The following is a 16331-nucleotide window of genomic DNA, read 5'->3' as shown; positions in this document are numbered from 1 at the left end:
GGTTGTAATCACCCTTTCTTTATATGATTACTTATTTCCCTGAAGTTTTTAATTTTTTTGAATAGGTAATATATTTCCATGGCTCACAATTCAGAACTAGGAACCAATGTATTGTGAACAATTTATCTCTTTCTCTTATTTCCTGTCTCTAGTTCCTACCGCCTTCTCTGTCCTCTGAAATCCTGTTTTTAGTTTCTTATATATTCCTCCAGTTTCTTTATGCAAATGGAAGAAACTTCAAATATAGATTCTTATTCCTCTTTTTTTAAATAAATAATTTCAACTTTTATTTTAGATACAGGAGGTATATGTGCATGTTTGTTACCTGGATATATTGCGTGATGCTGAGGTTTAGGGTACAATTGATCCGGTTACTCAGGTAGTGAGCTTAGTACCCAACAGTTAGTTTTTCACCCCTTCCCCTCCTCCCTCCCTCCGTCCCTCCCTCCCCTCTCTAGTAGTCCGCAGTGCCTATTGTTGCCATTTTTGTGTCCATGTGTATCCAATGGTTAGCTCTCACTCACAAGTGAGGACATGTGGCATTGGTTTTCTGTTCCTGCATTAATTCACTTAGCATAATGTTCTCCAGCTGTATCCATGTTGCTGTAAAGGATGTGTTTCACTCTTTTTTATGGCTGCTTAGTATTCCATAGTGTAGAGGTACCACATTTTCTTTAATCCATGGATGAGCACCAATCCATGATTTTGCTACTGTGAATAGCACTTTGATGAACATACAAGTACATGAGTCTTTTGGTAGAACTATTGTTTTCCTTTGGATATATACCCAGTAATGGGACTGCTGGGTTGAATGGTAAGCTCAGCTTTAAGATCTTTGAGAAATCTCAAAATTACTTTCCGCGGTGATTAAACTAATTTACATTCCCACTAACAATGTCTAAACCTTTTATTTTCTCCACAGCCTCATCAGCTGTTTTTTTTTTAAATTTTTTGACTTTGTAATAATAGCCATTCTGACTGGTGTGAGATGGTATCTCATTATGGATTTGATTCCCATTTTTCTGATGATTAGAGGGTGGAGCATTTTTTCATATGTTTGTTGGCTCCGTGTGTATGTCTTCTTTGGAGAAGTGTTTGTTCATATCTCTTGCCTACTTTTTAATGGGGTTATTTGTTTTTTTGTTGTTGTTGTTACTCCCTTCTTTTTTTTTCATGCAGAATGTAGATACTATTTGTTCTGCAAACTTTTTCCCCCACAGTTGTTGGTAAATCTTGGAGGTCTTTCCTTACTAGTAGATAGAAAGCTTCCTCATTCTTCTTTTTTTTTAAATTGAGGTATGATTGACATGCCAAAAAGCTGTACATATTCAGTTTGTACATCTTGATGAGTTGAAAATAAATATATACCCATGAAACTGTCACCATAAAAAAGCCATAAACATAACCATCAAATCTAGAAGTTTTCTCTCTTCCTCTTTTTTTGTGGGTGTGATAAGGACATTTAATATGAGCTCTATCCTCTTAACACAATTTTAAGTATACAATACAGTATTGTTAATTATATGTGCCATGCTGTACAGCAGATCTCTACGACTTGTTCATCTTGAATAGCCGAAGCTTTGTACTTTTTGACCAGCATCTCCCTGTTTCCCTCTCCCCCCAGTCCCTGGTAACCTCATTTTTCATAGTCGTATGTGTATAAAGTATTGCATTACTGTGGGGCCTTAACTTTATTTAACCAGCCTTCTATTGATGGATATATGCTACTTATTTTACTGTTATAAGCAGTGTTACCATGAGCAGCCTTATATATGTGGACATTTTGGATTTGTACAAATCAATCTGAAGTGTGAAAGTGGAATGGGTCAAAGGATTGATCTTTTTTTTTTTTTTTTTTGTAGAGTCAGTATCTTGCTGTGTTGCCCAGGCTGGAGTGCGGTGGCACCATCGTGACTCACTCTGGCCTCGAACTCCTGGGCCCAAGCAATCCTCCCACCCCAGCTTCTCAAGTAGTTAGGACTACATCACAGCCAACTAATTTTAAACATTTTTGGCAGAGATGGGGTATTGCTCTGTTGCCTGGGCTGGTCTCAAACTCTTGAGCTCAAAAGATCCTCCCGCCTCTGCCTCCCAGAGTGCTGGAATTATAGGCATGAGCCACCACGCCTGGCTGATTTATCTTAATTTTGATAGATGCTGTCAGATTGCCTTCCAGAAGTGGTTGCATCCATTTACATTCCCACGAATAATGTTTGAAAGTTCCTCTTTCTCCACAGACTCACCAACAGAGAATATTATCAACTAGTTGGATTTTTGCCAATGTGATAGGTGAAAATTATCTGTAGTGTTAATTTGCAGTTATTTTATGAGAGAGTTTGATGATCTTATACATTTAAGAGCCAGTTGTTTTCCTTTACTTTGAATTGTTTGTTCATTTTTCTCTTATTGGGTTATTGATGTTTTTCTCAAAACTCTTTATGTATTAGGGAGATTCACTCTTGTCTGTGTTACGAGTTGTAAGTTCCTCTTCCCACAGTGTCACATGCTTTTGGTTTTGCTTATGGTGTATTTCATCACTGCCTTCTGAATTATAATTGCTTAAATTTTTTTTTTAATTTTGAAATAATTTATGACCCAAAGAGTTACAAAGATAGTACAGAGAGTTCCCTTAAATCCTTCTTTCAGCTTCCCCTACTGTCCTCCAGAATTATGGTACAATGACTTTCAATCAGAAAGGTAACATTGACTCAGCGGAGTTAATTAATACATAGATTTCAGTTGGGTTTCCCTAGTATTCCACCTAATTTCCTTTTTCTGTCCAGCATCCAATCTAGGATCCTGTTTTGATTTAGTAATGATATCCTCTGAATCTCCCATCTGTCACAGTTTCTCAGTCTTTTCTTGCTTTTCATGACGTGGACAGTTTTTAACAGTAATGGTTGGGCATTTTGTAGAATCTTCCTCAATATAAGTCCATTCAATGTTTTCTCATGGTTATATGAAGGTTATGGATTTGGGGGGAGAATAATGCAGAAGTAATGTGCTTTTCTACCAGTGTACCATGTCAGGATACATGATATTAACTCTGATTGCTTGGCTAAGACAGTGTCTAGCTGGTTACTCCACTGTAAAGTTTCTATTTTCCCCCTTGTAATTAACAAGTATTTTGGGGGAGGTACTTTGAAGCTACTGAAATATCCTGATTTTTCTTAAGCTTCTGATGCAGGGCAAGTGAGCCTCCAAATTGGAGATTAGCCAGAGGGGGTTTTTGGCTTTGCTCAGGAAAGAATTCAAGAGTGAGCAGTGGTGTGAGACAGCAACTTTTATAGATGCGGTAGTGAAGAGCAGCAGCAGAGGAACTGCTTCTTCTGGAGCACGGCTACCCATAGGCAATGTGCCCAGAGCAGCAGCTCAGGGGCAGTTCTGCGGTCATACTTATACGTACTTTATTTATTATCATTATTATTTTATTTTTTGACAGAGTCTCACTCTGTCGCCCAGGCTGGAGTGCGGTGGAGCGATCTCTGCCTCCCTGGTTCAAGCGATTCTCTTGCCTCAGCCTCCTGAGTAGCTGGGACTACAGGCATGTGCCACCACGCCCGGCTAATTTTTTATGTTTTTAGAAGAGATGGGATTTCACCATGTTGGCCAGGCTGGTCTTGAACTCCTGACCTCAAGTGATCCACCCGCCTCGGCCTCCCAAAGTGCTGGGATTACAGGCATGTGCCACCATGACTGGCCTGTACTTTATATACAAATTAAGTGATGGGTTATTCAGAAATTTCTAGAAAAGGAGTCATAACTTCCAGATGTCGCCATGGCAATGGTAAACTGTCATGGCACTGGTGGGTGAGTCTTATGGAGAGATATTTTTGGTGCCTCTTCTCTGTTTCAGCCAGTCTTCAATCTCATCTGGAGTCAAGTCCTGCCTCCTACCTCACTTCTACCCACTAATTTTAGCATTCTTATATGGATCTTGTTACAGACTGGGCCAGCTACATAATTTATAGGTCTTAGCACAAAGCAAAAATTCAGAATGCCTTTTAAATAAAGTATTAGGAATTTCTAGATGGAGACAGCAGAGAATTAAACAAAGTGTGGGGTTTTAATTGTTGCTGTGGAATTTTAATGATTTTACCATTTTCCTCATTATTTCTACACGTATTAATTGGAGTTCTTCTGTAAGGAAGAGCTGTCCCTTCTGCCCTATTAATTTATTAAGTCATTTATTTATGTCAGTATGAATTTGTAGATATTTATTTCATTCCTTGGGTTATAAGTCAATACTATTGTTATTCATTTTTGCTACTCATATTGTTTCAGTTTTGAAAACTTGGAGAGCTCTTACAGGTGGTTCCTGTGTTCTTTTAATATGCCCCATCTTTTCTTAATTATTTATTTATTTATTTGAGATGGAATTTCGCTCTGTCATCCAGGCTGGAGTGCAATGGCGAGATCTTGGCTCAGTGCAAACTTCACCTCCCGGGTTCAAGTGATTCTCCTGCTTCAGCCTCCTAAGTAGCTGGGAATACAGGTGCTTGCCACTGGGCCCAGCTAATTTTTGTATTTTTAGTAGAGACAGGGTTTTGCCATGTTGGCCAGGCTGGTCTCAAACTCCTGACCTCAGGTGATCCACCTGCAGACGTGAGCCACCGTGCCCAGCCTTAATTTTTTATTTCTTTTAGTACTTCTTTACTTCCTGGTAGCACAAGATGCTCCAGGTTCATTTGCATTTTCTCTTTCTTAATCCTGGAATCAACCACTTCTCCAGGGATCCCTGATTCTTCTTATTATTGGAGAATGGTATTAGAAACCAAGATTTGGATGCTAGGTGTGCTCACAGGTACTGGGGTGTCACTGTTTCTAGCCCCTCTTAGTGAACAGAGCTAGGAAATAGTAACCCATACTTACAAACATATTTTATTTCATCATATTATTTCACTCAAATTTTTCAAATATCATTGCTTTTTTTTTTCTTTTTTTTCTTTTTTGAGAGGGAGTCTTGCTCTGTCACCCAGGCTGGAGTGCAATGGTACGATCTTGGCTCACCGCAACCCCTGCCTCCCGAGTTCAAGTGATTCTCCTGCCTCAGCCTCCTGAGTAGCTGTGATTACAGGTGCACACCACCATGCCCAGCTAATTTTTCTATTTTTAGTAGAGACGGGTTTCACCATGTTGGCCAGGCTGGTCTCTAACTCCTGACTTCATGATCCTCCCCCTCTGCCTCCCAAAATGCTGGGATTGCAGGCCTGAGCCACTGTGCCTCATCAATCATTGCTGTTTTAAAATTAATAAACTTTATCTTTTAAAGCAGTTTTAGTTTCACAGCAAAACTGAGCAGAAGGTGCAGAGTTCCCATCCACCTCTCCCCACCCATGCACAACCTCCCACACTGTGGACATCCCCCACCAAAATATTAACAATCGATGCACCTGCACTGACTCATCCTCGTCACCCAGAGTCCATAGTTTACATTAGAGTTTGCTCTTGGTGCTGTACATTCCATGGGTTTTGACAAATGTATAATTACATGTATCCACCATTATAGGATCATGCAGAATAGTTTCCTGTCCTCAAAATCCTCTGTGCTCTGCCTGTTCGTCCCCTCCCTTCCCCCAACCCTTGGTAACCACTGACTTTTCTGCTGTCTCCATAGTTTTGCCTTTTGAGAATGTCATGTAGTTGGAATCATACTGTATGTATCTTTTTCAGCTGGCTTGTTTCACATAGTAATATGCATTGAAGTTTCCTCCCCGTCTTTCCATGGCTTGATAGCTAATTTCTTTTTAGCAGTAATATTCCATTGTCTTGATGTACCACAGTTTATTTATCCATTCACCTATTGTAGGATATCCTAGTTGCCTCTAAGTTTTGGCAATTATGACTAAATGTGCTGTAAACTTCGGTGTGCAGGTTTTTTTTTTTTCTTTTAGACAGGGTGTCACTCTGTTGCCCAGGCTGGAATGCAGAGGCACAGTCATTGCTCACTGCAGCCTTGACCTGCTGGGCTCAAGCAATCCTCTCACCTCAGTGTCCCAAGTAGCTGGGACTACAGGCATATGTCACCATGCCTGGTTAATTTAAAAAATTGTTTTAGATATGTGATTTCCCTATGTTGCTCAGGCTGGTTTCAAACTCCTGGGCTCAAGCAATCCTCCAGCCTTGGCCTCCCAAAGTGTTGGGATTGCAGGTGTGAGCCACCATGCTTGGCCTCTCTGTGCGGATTTTTCTGTGGACATAAATTTTAAATTCATTTGAGCAAATATCAAGTAATGTGACTGCTGAAACATATGGTAAGAATATGTTTAGCTTTGCAAGAAACTGCCAAATTGTCTTCCAAAGTGGCTGTACCATTTTGCATTCCCCACCAAAAATGAATGAGAGTTCTTGCTGCTCCATATTTTCACCATTATTTGGTGTTGTCAGTGTTTTGGATTTTCGACATCCTAATAAGCATGTGGTGGTACCTCATTATTGTTTTAATTTACAATTTCCTAATGATATATAATGTTGAACATCTTCTCATATGCTTACTCACCATCTGTGTATCCTGTTTGGTGAGGTGTCTGTTAAGGTTTTTTGTCCATTTAAAAAACATTATTTTTTACTTTTTTAGAAACAGGATCTTGCTCCATCACTTAGGCTAGAGTGCAGTGGCACAATTGTAGCTCACTGCAACCTTAAACTCCTGGGCTCAAGCGATGCTCCTGCCTCAGCCTCTTGAGTAGTTGGGATTACAGGTGCATGCCACTGTTCCTGGATAATAATAATGGTTATTATTATTAATTGTAGAGAAGGGGTCTCGCTATGTTGCTGGGCCTGGTCTTGAACTCCTGGCCTCAAAGTGATGCTCCCACCTTGGCCTCCCTAAGTGCTGGGATTACAGGTGTGAGCCACTGCACCCAGCCTTTTGCCTATTTTTAAATTGAGTTGTTTGTTTTCTAGTTGTTGCATTTTAGGTCTTTTTTTTGTCAGGGGCAAAGGGGACGGGGTATCATTTTGTTGCCCAGGCTAGAGTCCAGTGGTACAGTCATGGCTCACTGCAAACTCAACCTCCTGGGCTCAAGCAGTCCTTCTGCCTCAGCCTCCTGAATAGCTGCAACTTTTTATTTTGTTTTGTAGAGATGGGGTCTCACTATGTTGGCCAGGTTGGTATTGAACCCCTAGTCTCAAGCAATCCACCCACCTCAGCCTCTCAAAGTGCTGGGATTACAGGAATGAGCTATGACGCCTGGCTAAGAGTTCTTTGTATAAAGTGGATAACAGTGCTTTATCAGATGTGTCTTTTGCAAATGTTTTCTACAAATTCCTGGCTTCTCTACTCATTCTCTTGGCATTGTCTTTCAATATTACTGCATTTTAATTAACCACTTTGAAACTCTATAGGGAATTTTTAAGTTCATTTTATTTATTTATTTTTTTGAGACGGAATCTTGCTCTGTCGCCCAGGCTGGAGTGCAGTGGTGCAATCTCAGCTCACTGCAGCCTCTGCCTGCCGGGTTCAAGTGATTCTCCTGCCTCAGCCTCCCCAGTAGTTGGGACTACAGGCATGTGCCACCATGCCCAGCTAATTTTTGTAGTTATAGTAGAGATGGGGTTTCACCATGTTGACCAGGCTGGCCTCGAACTGCTGACCTCAAGTGATCCACCCGCCTCATCCTCCCAAAGTGCTGGGATTATAGGTGTGAGCCACTGCTCCCAGCCTTTAAGTTCATTTTTAAAAGTTGTTTTTTTTTGTTTGTTTGTTTTGTTTTTTTGAGATGAAGTTTCACTCATGTTGCCCAGGCTGGCGTGCAATGGTGCGATCTTCACTCACTGCAGCCTCCGCCTCCTAGGTTCAAGTGATTCTCCTGCCTCGGCCTCCCGAGTAGCTGGGATTACAGGCATGCACCACCACGCCTGGCTCATTTTTGTTGCTGTTGTTGTATTTTTAGTAGAGATGGGGTTTTGCCATGTTGACCAGGCTGGTCTTGAACTCCTGACCGCGGGTGATCCGCCCTCCTCAGCGTCCCAAAATGCTGGGATCACAGGTCTCAGCCTCTGCACCCGGTCTCATTTTTAAAAGTTTGAACTCATTTTTTTCCTTGTCCTTGAGTACGCTTTTCAGTCTCGGTCTTTGCCTTCTTGCCTCTTATATCTACTGTCTTCACCCTTTCTCACAGCTTGAGTCATTCAATAAATGTTGAGTGTGCACCTACTATATGCCAATCCCTGTAGATACTGTGGATATGCTATGGAACAAGAAAGACAAGCTCCGTGCTCTCTTGAGTCTTCCTGAAGGGTCACATCTACTATATACGTAGAAATGTAAAAAGAAATACATGCTTGTTATTTTAAAAAAGAATAAAATAGAAGTGTATAAAGTAGGATGTGAATGTTTCCCCTCAGTCACCCTAATCCCACTCCTCTGTAGTCTCTACAGTTAATGGCTTGGGGCGTAGACTTCGATGGTACCTTTGGCTAAACCAAATCTGCATGATGTGGAGGTCTCAGGTTGTGGCAGACCTGGCAAAAGTATTTCCAGATGGAAATTGGCACTGGTTGGGATGTAAAAACCAAGCCAGAGTATCCCCATTTTCATTCCCAAAAGTTCTCTTTTCGATAGGCTTGCCTGATTGTTGCCTGCTGACCTTGGAAGTACTTGAGGCTTCCAAGATGTGTTCCTTGGAACCCTGGCTGGGATGCTGTTCTGAAAGATTCCATGGTCAAAGGAATTTGAGATACACTCTCTATTATAGTTCCCTTCTTGGGGGCTCATTATGCATATCAAAGCATCAAAGCTCTGAGAAGTCCTGCAGTCATAAATCTTGTTTATTCCCATCTTCCCTAAATGTATTTAATCATGTCTTCTATTTGTTCCATGGAACTCTCGTTACTCCTTGTTGATCCCGGGTTCTGTGGAACTGACTCAGGGAGCCCAGGAGCCTGTGTTAGCCCATCTGCATATGGCTATTGCACCAATAGCTCAAGCAGGTAAGCAAGCAAAGTGTTCCAGATCAGTGACTGACACAGCGTCCTGTGCAAATGTGCTGTGAATACAGCATTTCTCCAGGGCATTTTGTATCTTTCTAGGGTGAGGCGAAGGCCTCCGAGGATGTGAGCTTCCCCTGAAAAAATTCACAGCAGATGACCAGTGATGCAGACCAACCTCGCCACCACTCATGCGAGAACATTCTATATTCATGACCTTTGCTTGTGAAACCCAGTGACCACTGTGAGCTCTAGGCTTATTTAGACATAAGCTTGGCTCGCACTCCAAATTCAATGCCTTCTAGAAATCCAAAGTACTCCTCAGAATTTCCACCATTTCCCTAGACACCATGCCCTCATGTTATCTCTGACTTTAGCTCCTGTTCCTATGGGTGCTGTCCTGGCTCCACGCCTCCAGATGGTAAAAATGTCAGCCCTTGAGATTTCTGCAAAGGGATCTCTTCACAGCAAGCATGTGGTGTATGGGAGGTTTGGAGCAGGAGTGGGCATGTGAAGAAGACAGAGGAGAGGTCTCGGCAGCCTATGGTATGGTAGGCAGCCCCATCTGTAGAGTCCCTGATCTTGGGGGCACCAGTGGCCTCCATCTCATCCAGTCCTGGCTTCCTTTGCACGTGTTGCTGCTCTCTTTCTGTCTCTTCCTTTCCTTCCCCTCTCTCCACCCCCTTTGCTGCAAAGACTCCTGACTCACACAAGAGTTCAGCCCTATCTGCAGATCTCACCTTACTCAAAGGGGCTTATCAGGCCGGTGGTGAGGGAGTGTGGTCTGTACAACCACAGGAAGCGGGTTGGCCTGTTGGAGCATGAGCTCTTTTTTTGCTTTGTAGCTCTTGGTATTTGTTCTTCTTGGATTTTCTAGTGCTTTCTGGAAACTCTGCTTTCTCAGGCTGTAGGAATGGGAATTCAGGGCATGTCCCCATGTGGGAGCAATGAAGGAAGCATAGACAGAGAGATATGTGATGTGCGTGAGAAAGGACAATTTTTAAAATTTTTAATGAGAACAAATTTCTTGGAAAAGATAATCTAAACAAAAGGAAAAAAAAATCCAAGTTATAAGAAGAGTATACAGTGAAAAGCAAGCCTTCCTCCCCACTTTCAGTCCCTTAGTTCTTGTTCCTAAAATAGCCACTGTCACCAGCTTCTTATTGATCTTTTGGGAAATGTTTTATGTGTATATAAACAGAAATGTATATGTATTCTCCCCCAATAAAAAAATAAATGATAGGCTGGACGCTGTTGCTCACGCCTATAATCCCAGCACTTTGGGAGACTGAGGTGGGTGGATCATTTGAGATCAGGAATTCGAGACCAGCTTGGCCAACATGGTGAAACCCCGTTTCTACTAAAAATACAAAAATTAGCTGTGCATGGTGGCGGGTGCCTGTAATTCCAGCTACTCGAGAGGCTGAGGCAGTAGAATCGCTTGAACCTGGGACGTGGAGGTTGCAGTGAGCTGAGATTGCGTCACTGCACTGCAGCCTGGGCGACAGAGTGAGACTCTGTCTCACAAAAACAAACAAACAAACAAACAACAATAAATAAATGGTAGCCTGTCATACATGTAATTTTACTTTTGCCTTTTAAAAATTTAACCGCATACCTTCACTATTTTACATGGAGCTACTTATAAATATATGTTCATAAACACAACACACGTATATTTTATTTTTTTCCTTTTATTGGCACAAAAGTCAAACCTAGGTGATCCTTCTCATCAGCCATTGGAGAAGGCTTCTAGGGCATGGGATTTTCCGGTATGAGGTGGTATTCTGGGTGCCAGAGATTCCTGACGTCAGATTTAGTGACGATGAACACTAAGCATCGTTTCCAACTGCTCATAGCTGTGGCAGATTGTATCCTTGTTCCCAGTTCTCTTCTGTCCACTCTGTAACAGGATCTGTGTGTATCACCCCAGGCCGCGGGACCTGGAGCACCTTCCCATGGGAGGAGTGTATTCCCTTGCTTCCTTGGCTTTAGGCTTGGAAGAGGGTGGGAGTTGTACATGCCAAGTCCAAGTCAAAGCTCTAAAGACCATTGTGGACTTCTGCTTTGTGTCTGTGTCCTGACCATGAGGATGGAGATAGGAGCTGGGCTGTTCCTTCAGCTTGGGTCTCAGACTAAGAAGACATGGAATAAAGCCACAGTTGACCCACATCTTTGAATGATATGTGTGAGAAATAAACCGTGCTTGCTGTAATCCCCTAAAATTCTGGAGTTGTTGGTTACAGCAGCCTAACCTGGTGAAAGGTGACTCCTGCTAGGAGACAGTGTTGGCTGTGCTCAGTCACAAGGCACCAGACGGCTCTGAGGACCTGGTTCCTTGCTCGCAGTGTCCTCTGTTTGATCTGGATCAGCTGTCCGTTGATAAAGAAGCTGAGCTGTAATCACAGCACTTTGGGAGACCAAGGCAGGTGGATCACCTGAGGCCAGGAGTTTGATACCAGCCTGACCAACATGGTGAAGCCCCGCCTCTGCTAAAAATACAAAATTAGCCAGGCGTGGCGATGCATGCCTGTAATCGCAGCTACTTGGGAGGCTGAGGCAGGAGAATTACTTGAACCTAGGAGGTGGGGGTTACAGTGAGCTGAGGTCGCACCATTCCACTCCAGCCTGGGCAATGAGAGCGAAACTCTGTCTCAAAAAAAAAAAAAAAAGGAACTTCAGGTTGTTATTACAGGAACCAAGATGTCCCACACTTAGGGACTTTTCTGTACTTTCTATATGATGTGGAAGTGCCAATAGCTGGGGATTTTCAGGAAGTTATTTGGCAGTGCAAAACAAGAGTTCTAAATAATTTTCACTTCTAGAAATCTAGCTCAAGATAATAATTAAAAATACACAGGGAGGTTCATGGTAGAGTTATTTGAAAAATTGGAAGCCACCTAAATGCCCCATTACAGGGCAACAGTGTATACACTATTCTATATGATGGACATTATGAAGCCATTAAAAATCAAGTTGCTGAATATTTAATGACGTAAAGGAGATGTTGGTTTTTAATATTGAATGAAACAAACAGGACACAGAACTGCATATGTATAACAGTCCTAATTTGCAGAACAAATTTAGGATTGTGCCGTTTATAATTTTATATATTTTTTTCACTTACACTTGTGAATAAACATTTCCCCTCAGTCGTCAAATATGTAAATATGTATAAAAAGAAGACCGGGAAGGAAATAAGCAAAAATAGCGGTTATTTCTAGTAGAGAGCATTTCCTTTCCTGTACTTTCTATATTTTCTAAACATTCTACGATGAATGTGTACTACTTTTATAATAAAAAAAAGTGGCTGCTACTTAAAAATGAGAATTATTCCGGTCACCTCTAGGGCTGTGCCTTTGTGCTGTGCTTACCCAGGGGCCTTAACTGGGGCCCCTCGTCTAAGAATAAGCCTGTGTGTTTAATTAGGTCACTCTCCTGCCGACCTAGAATCTCCTCACAGGGCTTAGCTTGTGCTGCCCAGGACCCCCCAGGGGCCGCCCTCCGAGGGAACTCTCAGCTTCTCACAGACAGGCACTGCTTCTGCCTGCTGAGTGTGAATTTGAGACTTCTGTGAACTGTCACTCCTACAGAGCTGCCACTCTCAGGTCTCTCCAACCTATCTTCTTTAAAAATCAATTCAGACGGCCGGGCGCAGTGGCTCCCGCCTATAATCCCAGCACTTTGGGAGGTCAAGGCGGGCGGATCACTTGAGGTAAGGATTTCGAGACCAGCCTGGCCAACATGGTGAAACCCCGTCTCTACTTAAAAATACAAAAATTATCTGGGTGTGGTGGTATGCACCTGTAATCTCAGCTACTCGGGAGGCTGAGGCAGGAGAATCGCTTGAACCCAGGAGGCAGAGGTGGCGGTGAGCCGAGATCGTGCCACTGCACTCCAGTCTGGGTGACAGAGCGAGACTCTGACTCAAAAAAAAAAAAAATCAATTCAGACATAACTTATTGAAGAGAAAATGAAGATGGGAACATTTTAACCATTTTGGATGATGATAATTCATTAATTCAATAATGAACAATAGCTGCGGTGCCAGGCAGCTACTGTTCATTGTTTCCTAAGGCCTTCCCCGTATGTCCTGTGTCACATGCATTCAGGCTCTAGAGTGACTGGTGTGTGGACAGAGGGAGAGGGAGAATTCTCAGAAGTCAAGCTGGTGTGACAGCTGGAAAAGCCGCCTGGGAAGGAGCTCATCCCAAGGGCAAAAGGAGCTTGGCACAACCAGCTTGACCCAATAGAGAGGCCTTCAGTAGAGACTTCCTGGTCTGCTTCCCCACGTGCTGTTTCACTCACATCTTTATCCAGGTCTGGCCCTTGTGAGGGTGTGCAGTGTGCTGTGTGGGGTGCTGTGCGGTGTGGTGTGCATGTCTGAGTGTGAGTGAATGAGTGAGTGAGTGAGAGTCCAGGGTCTGGTGTCCACGGGGGAAGCTGCAATGGAGTCAGGGAGCAGAATTGGGGACAGGTGGAGAAGGGGCAGCTGGGACTGGCAGCCTCATAGGGCAGAGTCTGTGAAAAAATAGTACAGCCCCATCCACTTTCAAAAATAGTCTTCTGTAACTGTTTTAGAATAACCCATGTGAACTGTTGGTGACACCTTGGACCTTGTCATCTCCCAGGCTGCTCCACATCTGAAACCTTACATTTTATCATCTTTCATGGTTTTAAATTCAGGTAGGAGGTACATACAGTGATGTACATGAATTCCTATGCCCACTGCTGGGTCTGTAAGAGTCACCCATGTTATTGTGGGTAGCATGTTTGGTTTTTCTTCATTGCTGATTCCACTGGGTCGACACGTCACCATTTATTGACCCATTCTGGAACTGTTGAACATTTGGGTTGTTTTCAGTTTGCGACGATGATGGATAAAGATGACGTGGCATTTTGCACACGTCTTTTGGTGGACACAAACCATTGTCTTTTTTTGCTTGCTTGTTTTGGGATGGTGTCTCACTCTGTCATCCAGGCTGGAGTGCAGTGGCAGGATCTCGGCTCACTGCAAACTCCACTGCCTGGGTTTAAGCGATTCTTCTGCCTCAGCCTCCTGAATAGGTGGGACTACAGGTGCCTGCCACCACGCCTGTCTAATTTTTGTATTTTAGTAGAGACAGGTTTTCACCATATTGTCCAGGCTGGTCTCAAACTCCTGACCTCAAGTGATCCGCCTGCCTCAGCCTCCCAAAGTGCTGGGGTTATAAGTATAAGCCACCGCAACCGTCCCACACCATTGTCTTTTAACCCACTTTCCTTCCTGTGGCCTCTTTGCTGCTCATTGAGACTCTGGTCCTTCAGCCCTGCTGGGTTTCTTGCCCATCAGTCTGGCTACTTGCCCTGAAGTCATTTCTTTCTTGGCTAAGACTCCTGCAAGGGTTGTCTTTCACAGGCTGTTCCCACGTCTGCACCCTCCTCTCCCTCCTGACTCCTGCCCTATCTCACCACTGACATCTCATCGGCCAGCCAAGGCCTCCTCTGACCTATTGCCTAGTGTAGGGGGCATTGGGGCCTTCTCTCCCTCTGCCTTTCTGCAGCACAGTGCCTGCTCCAGGGGCTTGGGCCAGCCTTTCTCTTCCTCCTCTTCCGCTCCTCTGCCTGCTTCCTCTTGGCCTTCTCTGCTGGGTCCTCTCCTGTCTCCATCCTACCTGGTTGTTCCCGGGGCTCCGTTCTTGCCTCTCTTTCTGTCCCTCTCCAAGGCTCCTGGTGCTCGATCTTTAGCTGCCATAGACGCTGATGCAACATCTCTCATCCTTGCTCCCTAGGTCCAAAAATCTAGGGGGTATTCCAAACTCATTTGATGGAAAACCTTAATAGGCCTGGACAGGAGGTTATTTGCTGTCCCTATGTAGCCACTTCGTGTGAATGAATATTCATATGTTGGCTGCAGGAATGTCAATGTGTTTGACTATGGGCTGCTGCCCCAGATCCCAACAAGGGTGTGATCGTGCATATATAGAGGAAATTATGTTTTACCTTCTTACATCCAGAAAATATTAAATCTAGCTGGGTATGGTGGCTTGTGCCTGTAATCCCAGCTAGAGGCTGAGACCAGTGTATTGCTTGAGCCCAGAAGTTCCAGACCAGTCTGAGCAACATAGTGAGACCCCCGTCTCTAAAAAAATTTTTCTTAAAAGGAAAATATTGAGGCTGGGTGCAATGGTTCATGCCTGTAATCCCAGCACTTTGGGAGGCCAAGGCGGGCAGATGACCTGAGGTCAGGAGTTTGAGACCAGCCTAGCCAACATGGTGAAACCCTATTTCTATTAAAAATACAAAAAAATTAGCCAGGCATGGTGGCGGGCACCTGTAATCCCAGCTGCTTGGGAGGCTGAGGCAGGAGAATTGCTTGAACCAGGGAGGCGGAGGTTGCAGTGAGCCAAGATCGCACCATTGCACTCCAGCCTGGGCAACAAGAGCAAAACCCCGTCTCAAAAAAAGAAAAGAAAAGAAAAGATTGAATCTGAATATATCTGGCCCTAATGGGTTCAGTTTAGGAATTGTAGACCTGCAACTCCCAAGTGTGCCTCAGCCCAGGCCTCCCCAGCTCATGAATGGGGCCGTTCACCCTCCTGACAAGCCCCCTTCCTTCTGGCATCCCTGGGTGGGTGACCCCATACTCCTCTGGCTCCTTAGAATCTAAGCCTCTTCCCTCACCAAGATCCCCTACGGCTGATCAGTTCTCAAGTCTTGACTAACGTAGTGTAGTGGGTCTCTGGGCTGTCCTCCCTTCTCTATTTCCCATCAATGCAGGCTCTCAGTAGTGCCTTCCTGGGCTACTGCAGTGACTTCTCAGCAGCTCTGCTTTATCTGAGCTTCCAATGCCTCCTTGAGCTGACACCAGGGGCAGCCTTAGAAACATGGTGGAGCACATCCTCATCGTGCTCAAGATGCTGCCTGGCTCCCCACCACCTATAGGATCAAGGTCAAGCTCTTTAGTGGAACACAGGAGCCTCCCAATCTGGCCTCACTCCCTGCTCCCATCTCCCATGGGTCCTTGGGGACTGGTTGTGGGCGGGTCACACCCCTTCTCCCTTTCACACCCACTGTTGTTCTGCTAAGAATTCTTCCTGTGGTCTGCCCAGGGGGCTCCTGTTCAGTTTTCAAAAGAGAGTGGGCATCACCTTCTCCTGGAACTGCCTTCACCCCGGACCCCTACAAAGGCCAGGTTTTTGGTGAAGTACAACTCTCCTGTTGATGTCCTGCTTCTATATTTTACGCCCAAAGCCCCGTGACTGTAATGGGGCCAGGGAGATCGACCCTTCTTGCACAGGGGATTAGGTCACTCTCCCTCTTGCCACTTTCCACGTATGGTCTGTCGCCTACAAGATAAAGTCCCTGGAGAGCCACTGCAGCATGCCCCAGCTCACCCCTCATGCCCTTCTGCTGCATTT

This window comes from Pan troglodytes, chromosome 12 (genome assembly GCF_028858775.2).
Source record: "Pan troglodytes isolate AG18354 chromosome 12, NHGRI_mPanTro3-v2.0_pri, whole genome shotgun sequence".
In the NCBI taxonomy this organism is placed as follows: Eukaryota; Metazoa; Chordata; class Mammalia; order Primates; family Hominidae; genus Pan; species Pan troglodytes.
Note: the sequence above shows the minus strand (reverse complement) of the source record.